At 57.8% G+C, this 18,091-nt stretch overlaps 1 long non-coding RNA gene across 4 annotated transcripts; it reads left to right on the forward strand.

The window, feature by feature from the left end:
* Window positions 1-8,755: 8,755 nt before the first annotated feature.
* On the forward strand, window positions 8,756-17,894 carry LOC137865535 (uncharacterized). 4 transcript variants are annotated; one of them, XR_011101969.1, is made up of 4 exons: window positions 8,756-8,905; window positions 10,343-10,499; window positions 14,131-14,203; window positions 14,803-17,894. It is a non-coding gene; the product is annotated as an uncharacterized lncRNA (long non-coding RNA). The 4 variants fall into 4 exon arrangements; XR_011101968.1 differs by lacking the exon at window positions 10,343-10,499 and adding an exon at window positions 12,561-12,780; XR_011101966.1 differs by lacking the exon at window positions 10,343-10,499 and having other exon boundaries at window positions 14,128-14,203.
* The last annotated feature ends 197 nt before the right edge of the window (window positions 17,895-18,091 follow it).

The raw sequence follows: 18,091 nt of genomic DNA on the forward strand, positions 1-18,091 counted from the left end.
CCTGTTTCATCCCCATCAGCCCCGGGCAGGTCCGAGGCCACGAGGAGCCCACAGGGTGCAGAGCAGAGCGCAGGGTTTTCAGGTCCTGGCCCCCGTGAGCCTGCACACCCCCAGCGAGAGCGGCCCCTCGTCTTCTCCCCCTTCCCCTCCTGCGCCCCCCCCGGCTTTGGCACCTTTCCACGCAAGGGAGTTTCCACTGCTCCTCTCAAACCGCAGCCCGGGAACGTGAAACCTGGGCTCGATGGAGAGAAGGAACCAGATTGTAGGAAACGCAGCACATGGATAAAAGGGGAGGGGAGGGGGGGGGGGACGGGGCCGAGAAGCCGGTTTTTATTGCTCCCAGAGTCTCTCGCCGTGGTTAGGAGCGTGCTTCTCATTCCAGCACACAGCGGGGCACCGCGCTGCACGGAGCAGCCTCTTCCCGACGCCTCGCAGAGGCTTCAGGGGCAGCACTGGGTTCGGCTGGCGGTGGCGGGGGGGCTTGTGTTCAGCTCCGGGGTCTTCCCCCCCACCTCCAGCCCTGCTCCTCTTTATTTACTTCCTGGGATATTTCCTAATCCCTCCCTTTTTCCATGGCTGTCACAGCCCCACTTCCATGGCCAAGACACGACGGAAAATATGCTTTATTTTTTTCCTGGCAAGTACCTGATTTTTATTAGGGAAAAAAAAAAAAAAAAAAAAGACGACCAGACGACCATCCCTCCCTGCCCCCAGAAGCACAGGGAAGGTCCCCGTCCTCCCTGCTCCCTTCCCAGTGCCGTGGTGCTGGGGTGCCCAGCGAAGCCCCGTCCCTGCCCCATGAATCCGGTCCCCGGGGCTCCCAATGCCCCTGGACCTCCGTGTCCATCTGCAGCACCAGCGCCCTCCCCTCTGCTTTGCATCCTCTTTTTCTTTTTTTTTTTTTTTTTTTTTTCTGCTGCCAAATGATTCAATACCCTAATTACAACACTTCAGCAGGCTGTAAAATTAGCAGGCATCCAGCAGTGCTCCGCTCCAGAGGCCAAAGGCAGAGGGGCCTAATCCTGTCCCTGCTGAGGGGCCTGCCCTGGCTCACAGGGGATGCTCTGCTCACCGAGGAGGGAAGGGGAAGGGTCTTCGTGCCAAAAAGGTGGGGGCCAGCACAGACACCCCATGGCCCCACACTCTGCAGGAGCTGGGGTCTGAGGATCCGGGCAGGATGGGCGCACCGGGGGCTCCCTGTGCCTTCCAAGGGGCCAAACCAGGTGGCCAAGACCCCCCCGAGTCCCAGCTGAAGGAGGCTGGACCATCCGGGGAGCCAAATTGGAAGAGACAAGCTGCGAAAGAGGTCTTTGAGGAGCCCGCAGCGGAGCGGCGCTATCGGATAGCAGCGGGGCGCAGGGGGAGGCTGCGGCTCCGGCAGAGGGGCCAGGGAGGGGAGCGCAGCTGTGGGGCTGAGCCGCAGGATCTGGCCCCAAGGCAAAGAGCTCCGGCTCCATCCCTGCAGGGCATCGCACCTCGCAGAGCACCTGCAGGTTCAGGAGTGTCCCCGGGGAGCGAGGGTGCCCTGGGCTGCAGAGCTGCCAGGAGGGGTTGGGGGAATTCTCCCAAAGCCACAAGCTTCAGCTGCGAATTCTGAAGAAAAAATATTCTCCATGGAAAGCAGCTGGCATTTCTGCTCATTTAACCCAAAGAGCTCCCACGTGGGGAGAGCTGGCATGGCCAGCCCCCCTTCCGAAACAAACATCAGGAGGAAGGAGATAAAATCAAAATAACAGATTATAAATTTGGGTTTTCCTCTCGTTTTGCCTTTTTTTTTTTTTCCTGCAGGGCAGCGCTGCATTTGCACACCTCGCGCTGGGAAATGCTGGCCTGGAAAACCTGGGGGCATTTGTGGGCTGAAGCCCACCCCAGCCACGCTCTGCAGCAGCCGTAGGCATGGATGGGTGACCCTCGTGTCGCTGCTGGTGCTCAAAGCCGAGCCGCACATCGGCGGAGGCTGCACAAAACCCAGGCGCAGGCTGCGTGCACGGACCCTCCCCGCAGCTCCCTCCTGCCCCCCGCCACCCCGCTGCGAGCCCCCGGCCTCCAGCACCACCCTGGCTTCTCACAGCCCTCCCTGGCCATGGCAGCGGGGTAGGAAGCAAAAGCTTTACTGTGCTTTTCCCACCGCGCACGCAGGGCCGGGGGCGACGCGGAGCCAACGCGGGGTCTGCGCCAAGCCGGCGCTCAGCAGCCCCGCTGCCGTCCAGCTGAGCTGGGTTGGGGTTTCAGCCGCAAGCCGCGTGAGGAGGAGAAGCAAAAGCAAGGGGCAGCGAGGCCACGACCTGAATTCAACTCCGGGCAGCGAGCGGGGGGCTCCCCAGCCCCGCATCCCCTCTGTTCCTGGGTTTTCTCCCCCATGGGGTGGCCGCCGCTGGCTGGCAGGAGGCGGTTGTGCTGGGGGCACTGGGGACCCCCATGTTCAGTGCCTTCCCCAGGCTGATGGCCCAGGAACTGCTTTCATTTTAAATAAATAGAGAGCCAGGGAGCGGTGGCCCCCTCGGAGACAGCTCCCTTCCCCGCTCCCACACTGCAGCAAGCTTTAGATCAATCTCAGCTTGGAATAAACCTCCTGCAGCTCACGCGGGCTTTTTTCTCCGTTTCCTTTCCCGCCAGGGCTGACAGCATCAGATCCGTATCTCCCCAGCAGACCGTCCTGCTCCTCGTCCTGGAGCCTGCCCCCAGCTCCCCGGTGCTCCTGGGGAAACTGCGCTGGTGCCTTCCCTGCCCCTTCCCTCACCTGGGGCTGCTGTAGGATGGGAGCAGGAGGAAATACCTGGCATTCCTGCTCCCTTCCCTCATCAACAGGCAGGGAAAGGAAAGGAAAGGAAAGGAAAGGAAAGGAAAGGAAAGAAAGGAAAGGAAAGGAAAGGAAAGGAAAGGAAAGGAAAGGAAAGGAAAGGAAAGGAAAGGAAAGGAAAGGAAAGGAAAGGAAAGGAAAGGAAAGGAAAGGAAAGGAAAGGAAAGGAAAGGAAAGGAAAGGAAAGGAAAGGAAAGGAAAGGAAAGGGTGTCAATTCTTTGTTTCTTTTTCCCCTCTGCTGGCAGGCAGCAGCTGTGCACAGCTCCTCCAACATCTGAGCTTCTTGGCCACCGGCTGGGGCTCTTGGAGGACGTGAGCGCTCGTGCACACTCTGGCTGGAGGCGGCACGCCGGGTGAGGGAGCGATGTGCCTTCGTGTGCCTTCGGCCGGGGCAGCAGGAGGGCCACCAGCTCCGGAGCATTTCCAGCCCCATCCCTCCCTCTCCTGGTTCACAGCCCCTGCGGGGTGCTCCCACAGCAGGAAGGGGGTGTTTAGGGGTCCCCATGGGCTGAGCCAGTGGGGCCAAGCCCAAATTTCCATCTCCGGCCCTGCTGCTCCTCTGGAGGTCTCCTCCCTCCCTCTGCCATCGCTGCGGGTGGCTGCCAGGTGAGGGGGCAGCAAGGGTGCGAGGAGCTTGGGGGAGCCCCCGGCACCCCCAGCCCAGCACCCTCGTCCCCAGCTGCTGGCGCTACGAGGATGATCGCAGGACCCCAGCACAGCATGGGCAGCTCCTGGGCAAACAGGAGAAACCCATTGGGTCTGCACCAGCGGGGCTGGCAGGGAGCTAGGCACTGAAATTTGGGGTATGGCCCCGGCCCCCACGCTGCCCAAGGGGTTCCCATCCTGTTCTCTGCCCAGGGCAGGAGCCAAGGGCAGGGAGCGTTACGGATCCGCCGCTCTGCTGGTGCCGGCCGAGCCAACCCTGCCTTGGCCGGGGCTGGAGACTATTTTTGGAAGCTCTCGAGACTTCCAGGGAGGGAAACGCCTTTTTCTTTCCCTTCATTCACAGACAGGCTCGGTTTGATTTGTTACGTGGGGGTTTTCGTTATTATTATTTATTTATCCTCGCTGCTGCTGACCCAGGATTTGGGCTGTTTGTCCCCTGCCCCCTGGTTTCTCAGCCCAGCCCCTGCCTCGCAGCCCCGCTGCTGGGGGCTGCCTCCTCCCCGGCCCACCTCCCATTTCTGGGAGCCCCCAATTCCACAGGAACCCCCCCAAAACACCACGCAGCTTTTCTTCCTTGCACGCGGCACAGGACCCAGAAAGCTCCCGAGCTTTTAGGAAAATTTGACCCTCTGCTACGTCGCCGCCTGGTTTGTGCCCCGTGGCCGAGGATCCCTCACGTCCCCAGCTCTGTCCCACCCAGCACAACAGGGGACACCACCACCACAGGGGGGGCAGCCCCCAGTGTGGGGACAGCCCGGGAGAGGAGCAGTGCCCCAAGGGGGGCACTGGAGGCCTAAATGCGCTCCCTTGTCCCCCTCCCCTCCTTCCCCTGGCTCACAGAGGGCAGGAGGGGCGCCGGGGGAGGATGGTTGGGGTCCCATGGCTCCAGAGGGGAGCAGGAAGCCCCGGGGGGGCCCCACACACTGAGGAGGCTGTGGGGAGCCCAGGGGGCAGTGGCCGAGCTCCTGAGCTCTGTCCAGAGGGCTTGGTGACACGTGAAAGCCTTCATTGCACTGATGGAGATGGAAAAAAAAAAAGGACCCAGCAGAGGCGGTGGAATAAAATCCCCCAAAACAGCCCCCGGCTGGGAGATGCCAGCTCCAATTCCTGCAGCGCTTTCCCTGCTTGGGACCCGGCTTCCAGCCTGGCCAAGGAAACAGCAAAAAGCAGGAAGGGCAGTAATGAGCCTGCGAGCAATTAGCACACATGGGGCCGGCTCTGCTCGGCTAACCTTGGCGTAAAGCTGGGGCTGGCGGTGTTCCTCCAGCCCGACGCCAGGGAGGCCGTGAGCAGGCTTTGGTCGCGAGGAGCACATGCAATAAAACAGCTGAAATCTGCCTAAAATAACGGTATGGGGTGGGCTGCAGGCAGGTAAATCCCACAAAACGACACAGCATCAACATCTGATAATGGGCAGCCTACATGGAGCATCCCCTTGTCCTCCTGAGCTGGGGGCGGGCTGGTGTGGGTGTAGGGACTGGACTGGATGGAGGAGCCCTGAGCAGGTTTGGGATCTCGCAGCTTTTTGGAGGAGCAGCTGTGGTGAGAAGCAGGCTTGGTGCAAGCGAGCACCCAGGCGTTGGAGCAGAGAGAGGCAGGAGGCAAGGCAGAGCTGAGCTGCCTCGGGGTGGTGATGGGTTCCCGGGCCAGGCACGTTTCTGTCCTGCCTGCTGCAGGTGGGAGCACGGACGGAGGCTCTGGGTGAGCAGTGCTGTCGGTTCCAGCCCTCCCGATGTGGTCCCACCGTGCTGCCCTGGAGAAAACCTCCTGGAGAGGCAGGGGAGCAGCGTGGGGAGACAGCGAGCATCTTCCTCGCCTCCCGAATCGCTGGCTGCTCCCTAGACACGTGGGTCAAGTGAACGCTGCCAAGGGGAGCGCGGGTGGTGCCTGGAGAGGGAAGGAGGCTGAGAACAGCCTTCGGTTCCCACTGCTGCAGAGCAGCAGCTCGACATGTAACGTGTCTGGAAGCTCGCGGGGAGATCCGGCCAGCGTGGCTCTGCATCCCTCCACCAGGCACCTTCCAAGGGGAGCTCTGCAGCAGCCTGGGATGAAACGGTGGCTCCCAGGCTGAGAAACATCTTCCAGCCCTCACTGGGCTCCCTGCTGAAGCCCAGGCTGCTGTGCCGTGCCCAGCTGGTGTGGTTCAGACCTGCCCTCCCTGCACAGCCTCACCCCAATGATGAGCCCAGCAGGAGAGCTACGGCGTGGATAGTTTTGTTTTCCTCTGTCCATCTGGAGGAAATCCATCCAGGCCACTAGACCTGCCAGGGTGCCCCATCTCGGCCCATGAAGCTTGGTGCTGACACAGAATTTTGCCTTTCTGGGTGCTGCAGCCATGGAGCAGAACCAAATCTGGGTCTTTCTGGCTTAACTCCAAGTATCCCAGCCCCCCCGTCCCTCCCTGTGCCAGGAGCACGATCCCTGCTCAGCTCGGGATGCTTCCCTGGGTGATGGGGGGGAGGAGGGTGGGAAGCGAGGTAGCTCCATTCCCCTCTTGATCCCTTGGCCGTGAGTCCTGCTCGGCTCCCCTGGGGCCACAGGGCTGGGCAGGGGAGGGCGGAGTCCTGGAAGCATCCCGGGGATGGACAGAAAGCCAAGAAATTCTCCAGGATGGAAGTCATCCAGCGTAAACACAAGGGTTGGGCATGTGTGTGGTCTCCATAAATTAAAGCTACTAATTGGCTTTAAAGTGCCGTTAAAAAGAACACGGTCAGGGCTCGTAACAGAAGCTGGGAAAAGTGAGCTGGGCAGGGCCCTACAACTGCGCCACGAGAGCCGTGCCGTGCCCCGCTGCCACCGCTCGCCGCCGGGCAGGCAGCCGGCAAAAATCCTCCCTGACACCTCCTCGGAGAGCTCCCTCCTCAACACCCTCGAGTGATGTCTGCCCCTGTCAGCACGCCCTGGCCGAAGAGAAAAATCCCCCAAAGTAGCAGGTGTGCTGAAGGCCTGTCAGAATGCATCAGCGCCGGCTCCGGAGCAGGGCTGGCCGGTGGAGCTCAGCCTGACCCCAGGGTCCCACCGGTCCCCGCAGCACCTCCGCAATTAGGGGTGGGGAAGGAGCAGCACCCGGATCGTGAGGTCCCGCTGCCTCCAGCACCTTGCTGGGTGCAGAGGACGGCACAGGGGTGCGGCTACGTGCAATGGGGAGAGCTGCAGGAACATAAATAGGAACCTGGTGTCCCACCAGGATGGGACCGGGGCACTCAGCCGGCGCCTGGTGCGTTCTCACCCTTATCTAAGGGGGCAGGACGTGCTGGGGAACATCCCTCACCCACAGCCCAACATAAATCTTCAGCCACTGGACTGCCAAAGAGATTGAAAAGGGGTTAAGCGCTCATTTCTCAGAGGCTGACAGATTTCGGCGCATGTAGCCTGGAGGTTCTCCAGGGGGCCTGATGTTTTATGTCTTTGGGATGTTTTTGCCTCCTTCCAGTTTTGTTCAGTGCTGGTATTGTGTTTATATCAGCAAAATTCTGGATTATTGCCTCTTCTCCTTTTTTTTTTTTTTTTCTTTTACATGCATCTGCTACTTCTGCTTGTACATTGCTGTACCACTGTGCCCTGCTGGTGGGGAGAAGCAGCCCCCAGCAGGACTGGGATGCCCAACGCGATGCTCCATGGCTTTTGGTGTGCCTCAGCAGGGCGCCCAGGGTCTGCCCCTGCTCTGGGTGATGCACAGCAAAGCATCTCCGTGCCAGCTGCTCCGAAAGGAAAGGCACAGCTGGCTCATTTAGGGAATTAGGTGAAGTTCCCTAAAGTGATGGAAGGTGAAGCCACAGGTCAGAGAGCTTGAGCAGGAACCACTCATGGGGACTGAAGCCCTGAGCCCCAAGCTGGCACCTCCAGCACCTCATCTGTGTGCAATGGATGCACACGGGGTGCAGGACCCATCGTATCTGGGGGCCTGCAGGACCTCAGCGAGGGCACTGCTCCCCGCTGCCTTTCAGGGGATGGCACAGCCCCTTTGGCACAGCCAGGGAGCGGGGACCCCAGCCCAGGCTCCTCTACTCCGTGGCACTGCCTCCCAGACCAGCATGAGCCAAGGGAGCGTGTGGCCCTGCAGGCACCTCCATCCCCTGCTTCCCCCAGTTTCTTCCATCCCGAAACTTCCCAAAGAGGAATGTGAGCAAACACGGACCCGCCGGGCCCCTCCTGCCCCAAATTCCTGTCTGCACCAAGCAGATGGAGCAGTTTCAGTCACACCAGGGGTTTGCTTATGACTTCCAGCCAAAGGGGTCTGGAGACCTCCCAGCCCAGGGCTTTGCACCTAGCATCTCCCTGGAGGGGAGAGGCTTCTCCTCCCCGGGGTACATCTCCCTTTGGCTCGTCACCTTCCCCTTCCCTCTGGTCTCCTGCCCTTCTCTCCCTTCCTTCCTCTCTGCATGTACTGGAAAAAAAAAAAAAAAAAAAGGGTTTCTGTAGGGGAAAATGTAATCAAATAAAAAGAGAAATGGAAAGAAGCGCCTCAAAACTTGCTAGACAGGCGTTTTCTTTGCGAGATCAAGGGCCAAATTCTGCTTTCATCACATTGGAGAAAAATCTGGCCTACCTCCCCTTGAATTAATGGCATTCCTTTGTAAGGGGAACAGAATTTCATTCATTCGCGCCTCGTACAGCAGCACCGGGGCCATCAATCCTCGCAGCTTCCAGTCACGTCTCAGCCCACAGCTCCAGCACGGCCTGCTTGGGAAGTCCCAGATCGTTTCCCTGCATCCTTCCTTGACTTGTCAGCTCATGATAAACAGCATCTCATCCCGATCCCAAGCGTACGAGCACACTGAGTGCTTACATCACCTCCGAACCCATTCCAATGAGATAAAATGTAGCTCAGATCCAGTTTGAATAGCTCGGTATTCCCAAATGGGCTCTCCCCGCTCATGCGCAGCGCTCAGGGGCCAAATCCTGGTGTCTGCTGCAAGGCATTCGACCTGGAGTCCCTCCTTGGAAGTGGGGGCTGTGAGCAAAGGCTCCCAGAGGGCAGCAGACCCATAAATCCACCCCCAGCATCACCACACAGGAGGGATCCCTGGGAGCCCTGACTTTCTTCTGTGCCGTGTGCCGTGTGCCAGGGAGGGGGAGATGGACACAAAAATGTTTGGTGCTTCTAAACCACCTGGGCTAGCCTCCCCCAGGTACATCGGTGCTGTACCTACATCCGCCAGGTGCCCTGAATGCTCCTTCAGATGCATCTTAATGACGTTAATTGTCTCGGCCAGCCTCACCTGGGCCCCGACCCACACCCCTGCCCTGGCCCCAAGCTCTATTTGAGCTCAGCCCCAGCTCTGAATCCTGCTTGGTGCTGTGCCCTGCTGGTGCTGGGACCCCTCGTGCGGGGTCACCTCTGGCCCTTGCCCCGTGGGGTAACGCAGTCGTGCTGCTCCCTGGTAGTGCTGTGACTTCTGCCTGCTCACACATCTTCCTCCTGGGCTTCACTACCGGTAGGACAAGAGAATATTTTGTTACTGCTGTGCTTTTTTTCTAAAAAAAATATATATATATATATATATATTACTTGCACCAAGAGCCCCCCAAGCAGTCACATCTCCAGCCCCTCTGGGATGGGCACAAATGACAGCCGTGACCTGGAGTCACTTGGACCAAGGAGCGTTGAAGGTTTTTTTTTTTTCTGAGCAAATGCTTAAAATACAAAATCAAATCTCAGCCCATCTGCACCGGATGGGCAGCAAGGTGCTGCCAGGGAGTGAGGAAATCACTCTTAACACCTCTGAAGAGCCTAGCATGGAAAACCAGAGGTCTTCCAGCAGGAAGGTGACTGCCGAAGCAATGCCCAGGCTGCTTTTTAGGACCTCCCTTCCCAGTGCATGGAGGGGAGCATGCATCAAAGTACCCCAGCCCCTGGGAGCAGGTATGGGGCTGAAGCAAGGGCAGGGGGATGTGGCAGGCTGTGATAAGCCTCGGAAAGGCAGTACAAAAAGTACTGGGTACGAAAAGGAGCTGTGAGAGGAGAGCTGCCTGCCAGCACTGCGGTGCAGATGGGGAGCAGGCAAGCAAGAGTGTTTGGTTGTGCTACACCTCTGGGGCTGCCACGGGGAAATAAACAGCTCCAGCTTCCTGCCAGGTCTCCAGCCTCTGCAAGAAGAGGCTTTTCAAAAGAAGTAAATCCAGGGAATTCCTGCTGTTCGCTGTCCTACTGTGGGACATGCTTGGCATAGAAAGGAGCCGTAACTGGTGCCAGGCCAAGCGCTGCTCCGGCGTGCATCCTTGATCGCGAGGGTGGAGATCCGCATCCCCTGAGCCTTGCAGCGTTTCCCTTCCAGAGCACAAACTCGGCTGCTTGCTGTGAGCTGGGACTCTGTGAGAAATGGGTTGAGAAAAGCCTGACCCGAGCTCCGGAGAGCCCAGCACCTCCCCACCAGGGCCAGCAGGGATGGGGCCGTGGGATCTCCGTGGCCCGTTGTCTGCTCTGGGTTTGGAGGTGATGGTTTTTCTGCCCTTCAGCAAGCACACCAGCCCAGAAAATGGCCATTTTCAGCGAAGCCCCTCGAAGCGCTTGAATATTTGAACAGCAAACGGGGTCTGGGAGGAGCCCTGACCCCAGCTGCAGACGGGTCCTTGGGCTCCCCTTGGTTTTTGTTTAACTTGATCGATTTGCACGTGAGACAGAGCAGCCTCCCACAGATGGAGTAACCCTGTTGATTTACACAAATTCCTCCAGACATATGCTAGGGTTTATGCTCTACTGGCATTTGCATTTCTACAGTCTGGACTGAGGCTGGGAACTTTTATTGGGTGGATTCTAGGAAAACAGAAGCCAAGGAATAAAAATAACCTTTTTTTTCTGGGCTGGGTTGATTGCTCTTGCACCGGCATGAATCCAGGCCAGCCCTATTGATTTTATTTTTCTTTTTTTAAAGGAGTAACTGGGTTTATGTTGGTGTAACTGTGTCCCAAGAGCTGCATGAAATGTTCACAACAAAACCTGGAATTATGTGAGACCAGCAGAACTTCACTGTTTGGGGGTTTCATTACAAATTTGAATCTCAGATCAAGCTCGTCAAAGGATTCCTTAAGGTTCGTGAACCTTTCAGTCAGGCCTTGGCCTCGAGTCAAGCCAAGGCTGAGCTGATTTATAGCTCGGTATTGAAATAATGTGAAATCGGTGGTTTTGTTTGGTCTTGAGACTGAAGCTCAACACTCACAGCCGAGCTTGGCTTTGGAGAGGTCAGTCCTCTTTGAAAGCCGAGCTCCAAACTCAATCAGCGGTGGGAGCTGGAGGAGAGGCTATCTGGATGAAAACCACGGGCCAGGTTTCTGAAGGTAACAAAAATGAAAAAATCATTTCCAAAGGCAATTTCTGCCCAGCCCCCGAGCACAAAATCAGCACGGCTCGGGCTGCGAGCGGCACCTTGCCGCTCTGCGCTCGCGGAGCGGGGCGAGGAACCAGACACAATTCGTTAGGACGTGAGGGCAAGTAAGGATCACTTGCTTCAGCTGGCTGCCGCAGCGAGCTAAGTGCTGTTAGCGCTAAGCTGACAGCCCCTGCGACCGCCCCGCGGCGAGGCAGGGGATGGGAGCACTCCTCTGATGTCCCGCTTGGCGCTCCAGAGACGGTGTTGTTCCCGCTGGTTATATATTGCCTGCGGGATTAGGATTCACAGGCAGCAGCAAAGCAGTTGACAATGTGGTTTGGCAGCGCCGAGACGGCAGCACATTGCCTCCTCCCCGGCCAGGGCTGGATGTGAAGCGCTCGCGGCAGCCCCGGGAGGAGAGGAATTTCACATGCGGCTCCTTCAGCCGCGCAGGGCCGTGCTCGGAGCTGGCCCGGCCCGCCTCTGTGTTTGGCTGCTTTTCTTGGCCAACTTGGGGCAAGGAAGGCCAGGAATGGGACGTTCCCCATCCTCTGTAGTAGGAATGGCCGTGGCAGGGCAGGGCCTGGCTCCACGTGCTGTGCCAAACCTGCTCCTGGCGTGGCCCCGTGGCAGCAAGGGCCCTGTGTAGGCTCGGGTTTGGCTGGAGAAGGTGCAAGGCCTCTTGACGGCAGGTGGGGAAGGGCTCAGTGGGGCAGTGGTGACAGCAGCCACCACGAAGCCCCTTCCTCAGGCTGCTGGGATGGGCAGCACGGCCTCCCCTGAGAAGCTCCTGCTCGGACGGTCAGGCTCCTGTTGTTGCTGTTCTTATTTTAACCTTCTGGCAGTAGTCAGGGCCTTGTGACGTCCCCAGCCCTTGCTGCAAAGGGCAGAGCGGCCTGGCCATGGCCCCACAGCAGAGCAGAGGCACTTCTCAGAGGGGTGTGAAGGCAGGAGACAGCTTCCCACTGCTGCTGGAGCAGCACCACCGGCCTTCCTCTAGGACTAGTTAGATGAGCATCTTGGAGAGCTCACGAGCAGCTTGCTGAGCTCTGCCTTTGAATACCGTGATTGCTGTGTCCCGGCTGATTAACAGCATTCTAGTCTGAGCATTTTGGGGGCTGGAAATCACCGGCCAAGCCGTGTTTACCTAATCTGAGACCAGAGAGAGCAGCATGTAATCTTGCTGGGCAATCACAGACAACAAGTGCTGCTCGAATGTTAACTTCTGGCCAGCCACGCGCAGAGCGAACCAGCCAAAAGGAGATTAATTGAAAATCAATTGGAGGGACTTGACGTGCTCACAGAGATGGCCCAAGCAAAACCAGGGGCTAAATTCAGTGGATAAATAACTCACTGCGAGTTATTTGCTCAGCTCTACTTAAGTGGCTGATTATGTGGGTCTTTGGTTAATTGACTTATTGAGTGGCTGGCGTGGGTTTTTGGCTGCTCGCTCACTCCCTGCACGTTTTTGCTATTAACTCAGCTGTTTGATGGAACAAGTGGTCTATTGTCTATTTTTTGCTGGCTAGGTTGGTGTTTGGTTGGATATTGGCTCTTGGGCTAATTGAATACATCTGCTGCTGGCTGTACGGTGGCTTTGCCAGGTTCATCACTGCCTCTTTGTTTCATTCCCTGCTTGACATCTTGGTGGCACAGTTTGTCACAGACCCGATGCTTGTCTGTCTAACTTCCTCCTCCTTCCCACTTGCAAACCAGGCTCTCATTTTTTCCCCTTTTTCATCGGGGTTTGCCATTGCTTCTTCCATGGTGCTTGGGCTCCCAGGCCATAGCAGGGCTCCTTGGCAAGCTGTGTTTGATGCTTCATCTCTGGGACATCTGAGGATGGTCCCCAGGAAGGATGGGCCGTTTTCTGGAAGTCTGCTCCCAGCTGTAGCTGCAGTCTGCAACCCTGGCACGGCTCCATCCTGACCTTGTACTTTTTCCATTGAATTCCTCGTCTCCTGTGCCACACTTCCCAGCAGAAGCTTTTGGTTTAGAAACAGGTGGGTCGCTGGCTCGGAGCAAGGCTCCAGCTCTGGGAGACAAGGGGAGGGAGACAAGGGGAGCAGGGGAGAAGAGACCTGGGCAGGAAATGATCCCTGAAAACTTAATAATCTCGGTCGATTTGACAAACACTTTTCATGCTTTTGGCCCTGATGTAACTTCAATTTGGGGGGTGAAAGCATATTTTTCTGCTGCGTTAAACACGACTCCTTAGAAACACATGCTGTGTAGGCTTGATATCAGCATCCCGTGGCGAAGGGTATGCAGGAGAGCAGAGCCAGGAGCCAGCTGAGAGAACTTTGCGAGGGATCTGGGTGGGAATGAGGGAGGGAGGGAGGGAGGGAGGGGGGGATGTTCTCCTTGCTTTTCTTCCACCTCTTGCTGAAGCACCTGACAGCAATTAGCACGAGGGTCCCCGAGGCAGCCTGGCCTTGCTGGTCTCTGGCTGACATGAGGTGTTGACCATAGCTGAGGCTGACTTGACAAGGCCCTGGGGAGATGCTCAAATTAGCTTGTTTACAGCTCTCCTGCCTTCATTCTTTTGCCATGCTTGTAAAATGCTTGGAGAGGACAGCAGTGCTCGTGTCCTGCTGGGCCTCCCCCGCTGCTGCAGGGGGCCCGGGGGAGCACCAGGTTCTGGGCAGCTGAGCCTTGTGGAGGGGACGCAGGAGCCCCAAGGTCCTGGGGGATCCTTTCACGGTGTACCCAGTGCCACTGAGGGCTTTGAGTCTGGATGTGATGTATGGAAGATGCTGGTGGTGCCTGCCATAAGGAGCCTTAACCCTGCCCTGGAGCATCCATCCCTTGGTGGCCCTGCCCTGGGCTCTGCAGCCCCCAGACCCCATCCCCAGCCAGAGCAGCGGTGGCTCAGGGAGTGTCTCCTTCACCATTTCAAGGCCCATCCCTAGGGATGCTTGTTTCTTCCCCCAGACCTATCTGGTCTAGGCTGGTTTTCTGCCCCGCAATACCCAGGTAGGTCTGGCTGCCCGCAGGGGAAGGTCTGTAGCCCGGAGTGATTCCTTGGCGGTGTGATGGAGGGAAGGAGCGGGACACAGAGGAACTGCTGGGGACGAGCCATCTGTTTCAGACCTTTCCTTGGATATCTCCATCCCTGCTGTGGCCCAGGTGAACACAGTGAATGCAAACCTAAAACTTGGGTGTCCCCGTGAGCAACCAGGCTCCCTCGGCAGCTTTGTGTGCCCAAAGAGCAAGAATTCATGGCCCTGTGAGCACAATGCTCCCGGCTCCCACCACAAACCAGGCAGCAGTGCCCACCCTGGCATCTCGGCTTCCCCATCCCGGGCTCCCCACTCTTTCTCTCTGCATTCCTTTGGCTTCTTCCCCAGCAGGCTCGGGGCTGGGGCTGGATGGGGAGCGAGGGAAGGTGCTGCCTGTCTACGGCTCCACGAAGGTCACTGAAAGGTAAGGGAAGAGAATAAGCTAAATTCTGTACATTTTTGCTGGTCTGAAGCTTCTCCTGTCTTGGAAAATGCCTGCAGGGGCATCCTGCTGCAATCCTGCAGGAGAACACAGGGCTTTGAGGGGGGCAGATGAAATGAGGTGGCTCGGGGCTTGGGGCATAGTTTGTCTTCTTTAGCTTATTAGAGGGGCAGTGAGGAAGAAGAGTGGGATGATTCCCTGCTAAAGCAAGGGGGAGAGAGACAGGAAGAAGTAGAGCAAGTGGGGAAAGAAGAGACTTAGACCAGCCTCGGATTTATTGCCTCCAGTTCTTGGATTTCAGTGGGCTGGGGTGGTGAGGGTACAGGGTGCTGCATGCCCTGGCACCATTATCAGTTTGGGAAACGAGGCAGTAAACAGGGATGCTGTGTCTATAAATACATATAAATATACATGCAACCATATATATATATATATGGGTAAAGGGGAAGCTGACAGGCTGGGTTCTCTCCTCGTGGGTAGCTTTGGTGGCTGCCCAGCCCTGCCTGCCTCCTGGCAGCTCCCTCCTGCCTGGCTGTGGCTGGCACTGCTTAGTTTTGACTTGCATTTGCAAATCTGTCCAGGTCTGTGCCCCGTTTCTGTAGCACCAAAGCACTCCCGGTGATGTTCCAGCTGCGGGGGGCTGCTCCGATTGAGTGATCGGTGAAGAAAACCAGAAGGATCTGCCCAGGGGGAGGGCTTGAATTCCCTTGCACGGTGCCAGCTGCCCCCAGCCGAGCAGGCAGCCCTGTGCGTGTGGCACCAGCTCTCTGCAGCCTGCTGGTGTCTGAGCAGCCCTGACCACATTTTGGGAGCCAGCTGGGGCCCCGTGGAGCTGCCAGGCTGCTCCTCGAGCTGCTGCATGGCCAGGTGCCTTGCTGTGGCAGGGACACGCAGCACCTCCAGCCCTTCAGCCCCTGCCAGGATCTGCTCCTTAGAAGTTTTCCCAAAGCAGCCCAGGCAGCAGCACCCCAGCTGGGTTGGGCTGAATTAGGAGCTGAGCTCCTTTACAGCACCACTTTCTCCCATCAAAAAATGTCCCCAACAGAAGCCTCTGGGTACACCTGAACTCCCCTGGGGAGCCTTTACACAACCCCACAGGACACAGAACTCTGCGTCTTTGCTCTTTCCAAGCAGCCCTAACCGTAACACTAAGCCTAACCCTACTTAGGACCCTAAAAAACATGTACGGTGCCTGTTTCTCCCATCCAAAAGTGCTCCCAAGGGCCATCCAAAAAGATGCTGTAAGGATGGAAGATGCAGAGTGGGAACAAAGGAGCTCCGAGGGGTCCAGAGATAAATGCCTGGATGGCTGCTGAGTGCTCAGCCTGATTTCACGGCGCAAATATTGGTTACCCTGGGCATCCGAACCGGCCTTAACCCCAGTGAGGTGAGGACAAGTATCATTGTATGGATTCCTGTTGGATAGCAAGGAAGAATTTTCTGCATGAAAGCTTTAATTAGATTTGTTTGGACCGTGTTCATGTGCCTCCTGGGTTCGCTTTCTGTGAATACTTTAAGTTTTGTTGGCAGGAACGCTTGTGCAAACTGCAAATTTGGGGTCAGCATCTCATCTGATATAAATCAGTGCAGGCAGCAGAAGTCCACCAATTTACACCCACGGAAAGGCAGACTCCCTAAATGAATAGTGAGAAATTAGCCTTGGAACATAAATTTGGAGTGAAAAACTCCCAGGACTTGTGCTGAAAGCGTTACCCTGAGGCTGCAGCAGCTTTCCAGTGGCAGCAGGGAGCATCAACCACTGGCCAGCAGGAATCCTGGTGCAAAGGTGGAGCCCATCACCCTCCTGCAGCCCCTCGCCTCCTCCCTCATGCCTGGCGCAGGGTCGGGAGGGCAGCTGCATCTCGTGGTTCCTCCCCAGGCTGCAGTGCTCTGCTCCCACCAGCCCTTCCCAGTCCTATTGCCACCACGTGGAACGAGCTCCGTGCTCTCTGGACTTGGTGATTCCTCCTCCCTCGGGGTACGTGCAGCCCTTGCCCCTCTAGGGCCTGATCCAGCCCTGCCTGGGGCTTTGGGGGTGTTGAGTTTGGATGGGAATTGTAGGGGATGGGGCTGAGCCTGAGGACAGCGGGAGGAAAAGGAGGAGAGGGGCCCTCTGATTGCTATCTCCTGGAGGAACTGGAGCGTGCCCAGAAACAATAAATGTCCAGCGATGATTTGATGTGAGTTAGGATGGAAAAGCATCACAGGGCGCGCCCGAGACGAGCTCTCCCTTCAGACTCCGGTGAACTCTTAAACAAACTCTTGTGCGCCTGCAAGGCTGGGCTCCAGATGGGCTGGGGCTGGGGGGGCTGCTCCTGGCCCCACGCCTGGAGGTGCCCAACCTGCCGGGGGGTAGGGGAGGACAGGGCTGGCTCTGCACAGACGCAGACGGAGCAGCAGGACTGGAGCCCCTTGGCACCCTGCCTCTCTCCCAGGAGCATCACAGCTCGCTTTTCTCAGCCCTTTTTAGGCAAATTCTGCCTGCCCAGAGCCCCTGGCTCAGAAACCCCCTCTGCAGGGCTGCAGGTGGATGGTTTAAAAGACCAGCAGAGGGTTTTAATCCCCCAGTGGTGTGAGCAGATTATCCTTGCTTCCCAGGCCAAGCGTTTTGGAAAGGTCGGGTGGCTCAGGTCTGCTCCCCGGCGGGGAGGGCAGCTGGTTATTCCTCCCCCCAGCACCTCCCTGCTGAGAGCTGGCAGCGCTGCGATGCAAGCATCATCTGGAGGTCACCTGGACTTCTCTCCCCTCCTGGCTTGGAGCACGGCAGCTCTGCAGGCTTCTGCAGCAAAGCATCAGCAAAAAAAGCATCAGCCACTGAAGCCAGCGAATTCTCCTGCTCGTCGCTTCGGTTCTGCACGTGGACAAGGGGAGCTGTGACCTCCCTTCCCCTCTGCTCTCCCCAGAAAATTGCAGGAGGCACCTGGAGGAGTCACCCCGTGAGGTTGGGGTGGCTGAGCAGGGCCCCAGGGATCCAGGCCAGGGCTTGTCCTTCATCACCCGTCCCGATTTGGGGGCAGGTAGGGGTCTGGGCGGTCAACAGGAATAAAAAGGAGAGGAATGCAGGGGGCTCGGCCCCAGAGGAGCAGGTTTGGGGTAACAGGAGCAAAGAGGAGGCTGAGCTCCTCACTAGGGTTTTATGAAGGAGCAGTGCTCCTCTGGGAGGAGGATTTCAGTCCATAAAATAATGAAGTGGAGGGAAGATGAAGCACCCCCTCCTCCGAGGCTTGCATGGCGCTGGGGGCCCCAAGTCCCATTTCCTTGGCCCTGCTTCCCTCATCTCTCTGTATGGGGCAGCTGTGGGGTTCCCTGCTCGTGTATACATGTGTACGCGTGGCCCCGTGTACGCTGCTAACCAGGAACATCCCCACAAGCAGCCAAAGGCCTCCGGTTCCACGCCGGCATCGTTTTGGGGTGAGCGCAGGGGAAGGCCGGATGCGTGGTAGCCCTGCCCTCACACCCCATAAAACGGCTCTGTCTCTGGTTTGTGTCTGAGGGGAAAAAAGGAGAGGAGGGGGGGCGGAAAAAAAGCCTCTCCGAAATGAGATTCCTGAAATGACAGCGTGCTGACACGCTGCGGGGTGATTTTGGCAAGGAATGAGAAAGCTCAGTGGGAGCGGGGGGCTTGCGGGGTTGTGCAGGCCCCCTGGGGGCTGGGACCCCCGGCACCAGCACCCTGCCTGCCTCTGACCTCGCTGCTGCCGCGCTCCGGCCCTGCTGAAAAGCAGATTCTGTAACTCGGGGTTGGATTTTTTTTTGCTTTTTCCCCTCTCCAGCACTGCTCTGTCTCCATCCCTGGATAAGCCATCAGAGAGGGGGTGGAGAGCAGCTGCAGCTCCCGCACGTAGGGCAAGCAGCTGTGCGTGGCCCCGG

Source organism: Anas acuta, chromosome 16 (assembly GCF_963932015.1).
Source record: "Anas acuta chromosome 16, bAnaAcu1.1, whole genome shotgun sequence".
Taxonomy (NCBI): Eukaryota; Metazoa; Chordata; class Aves; order Anseriformes; family Anatidae; genus Anas; species Anas acuta.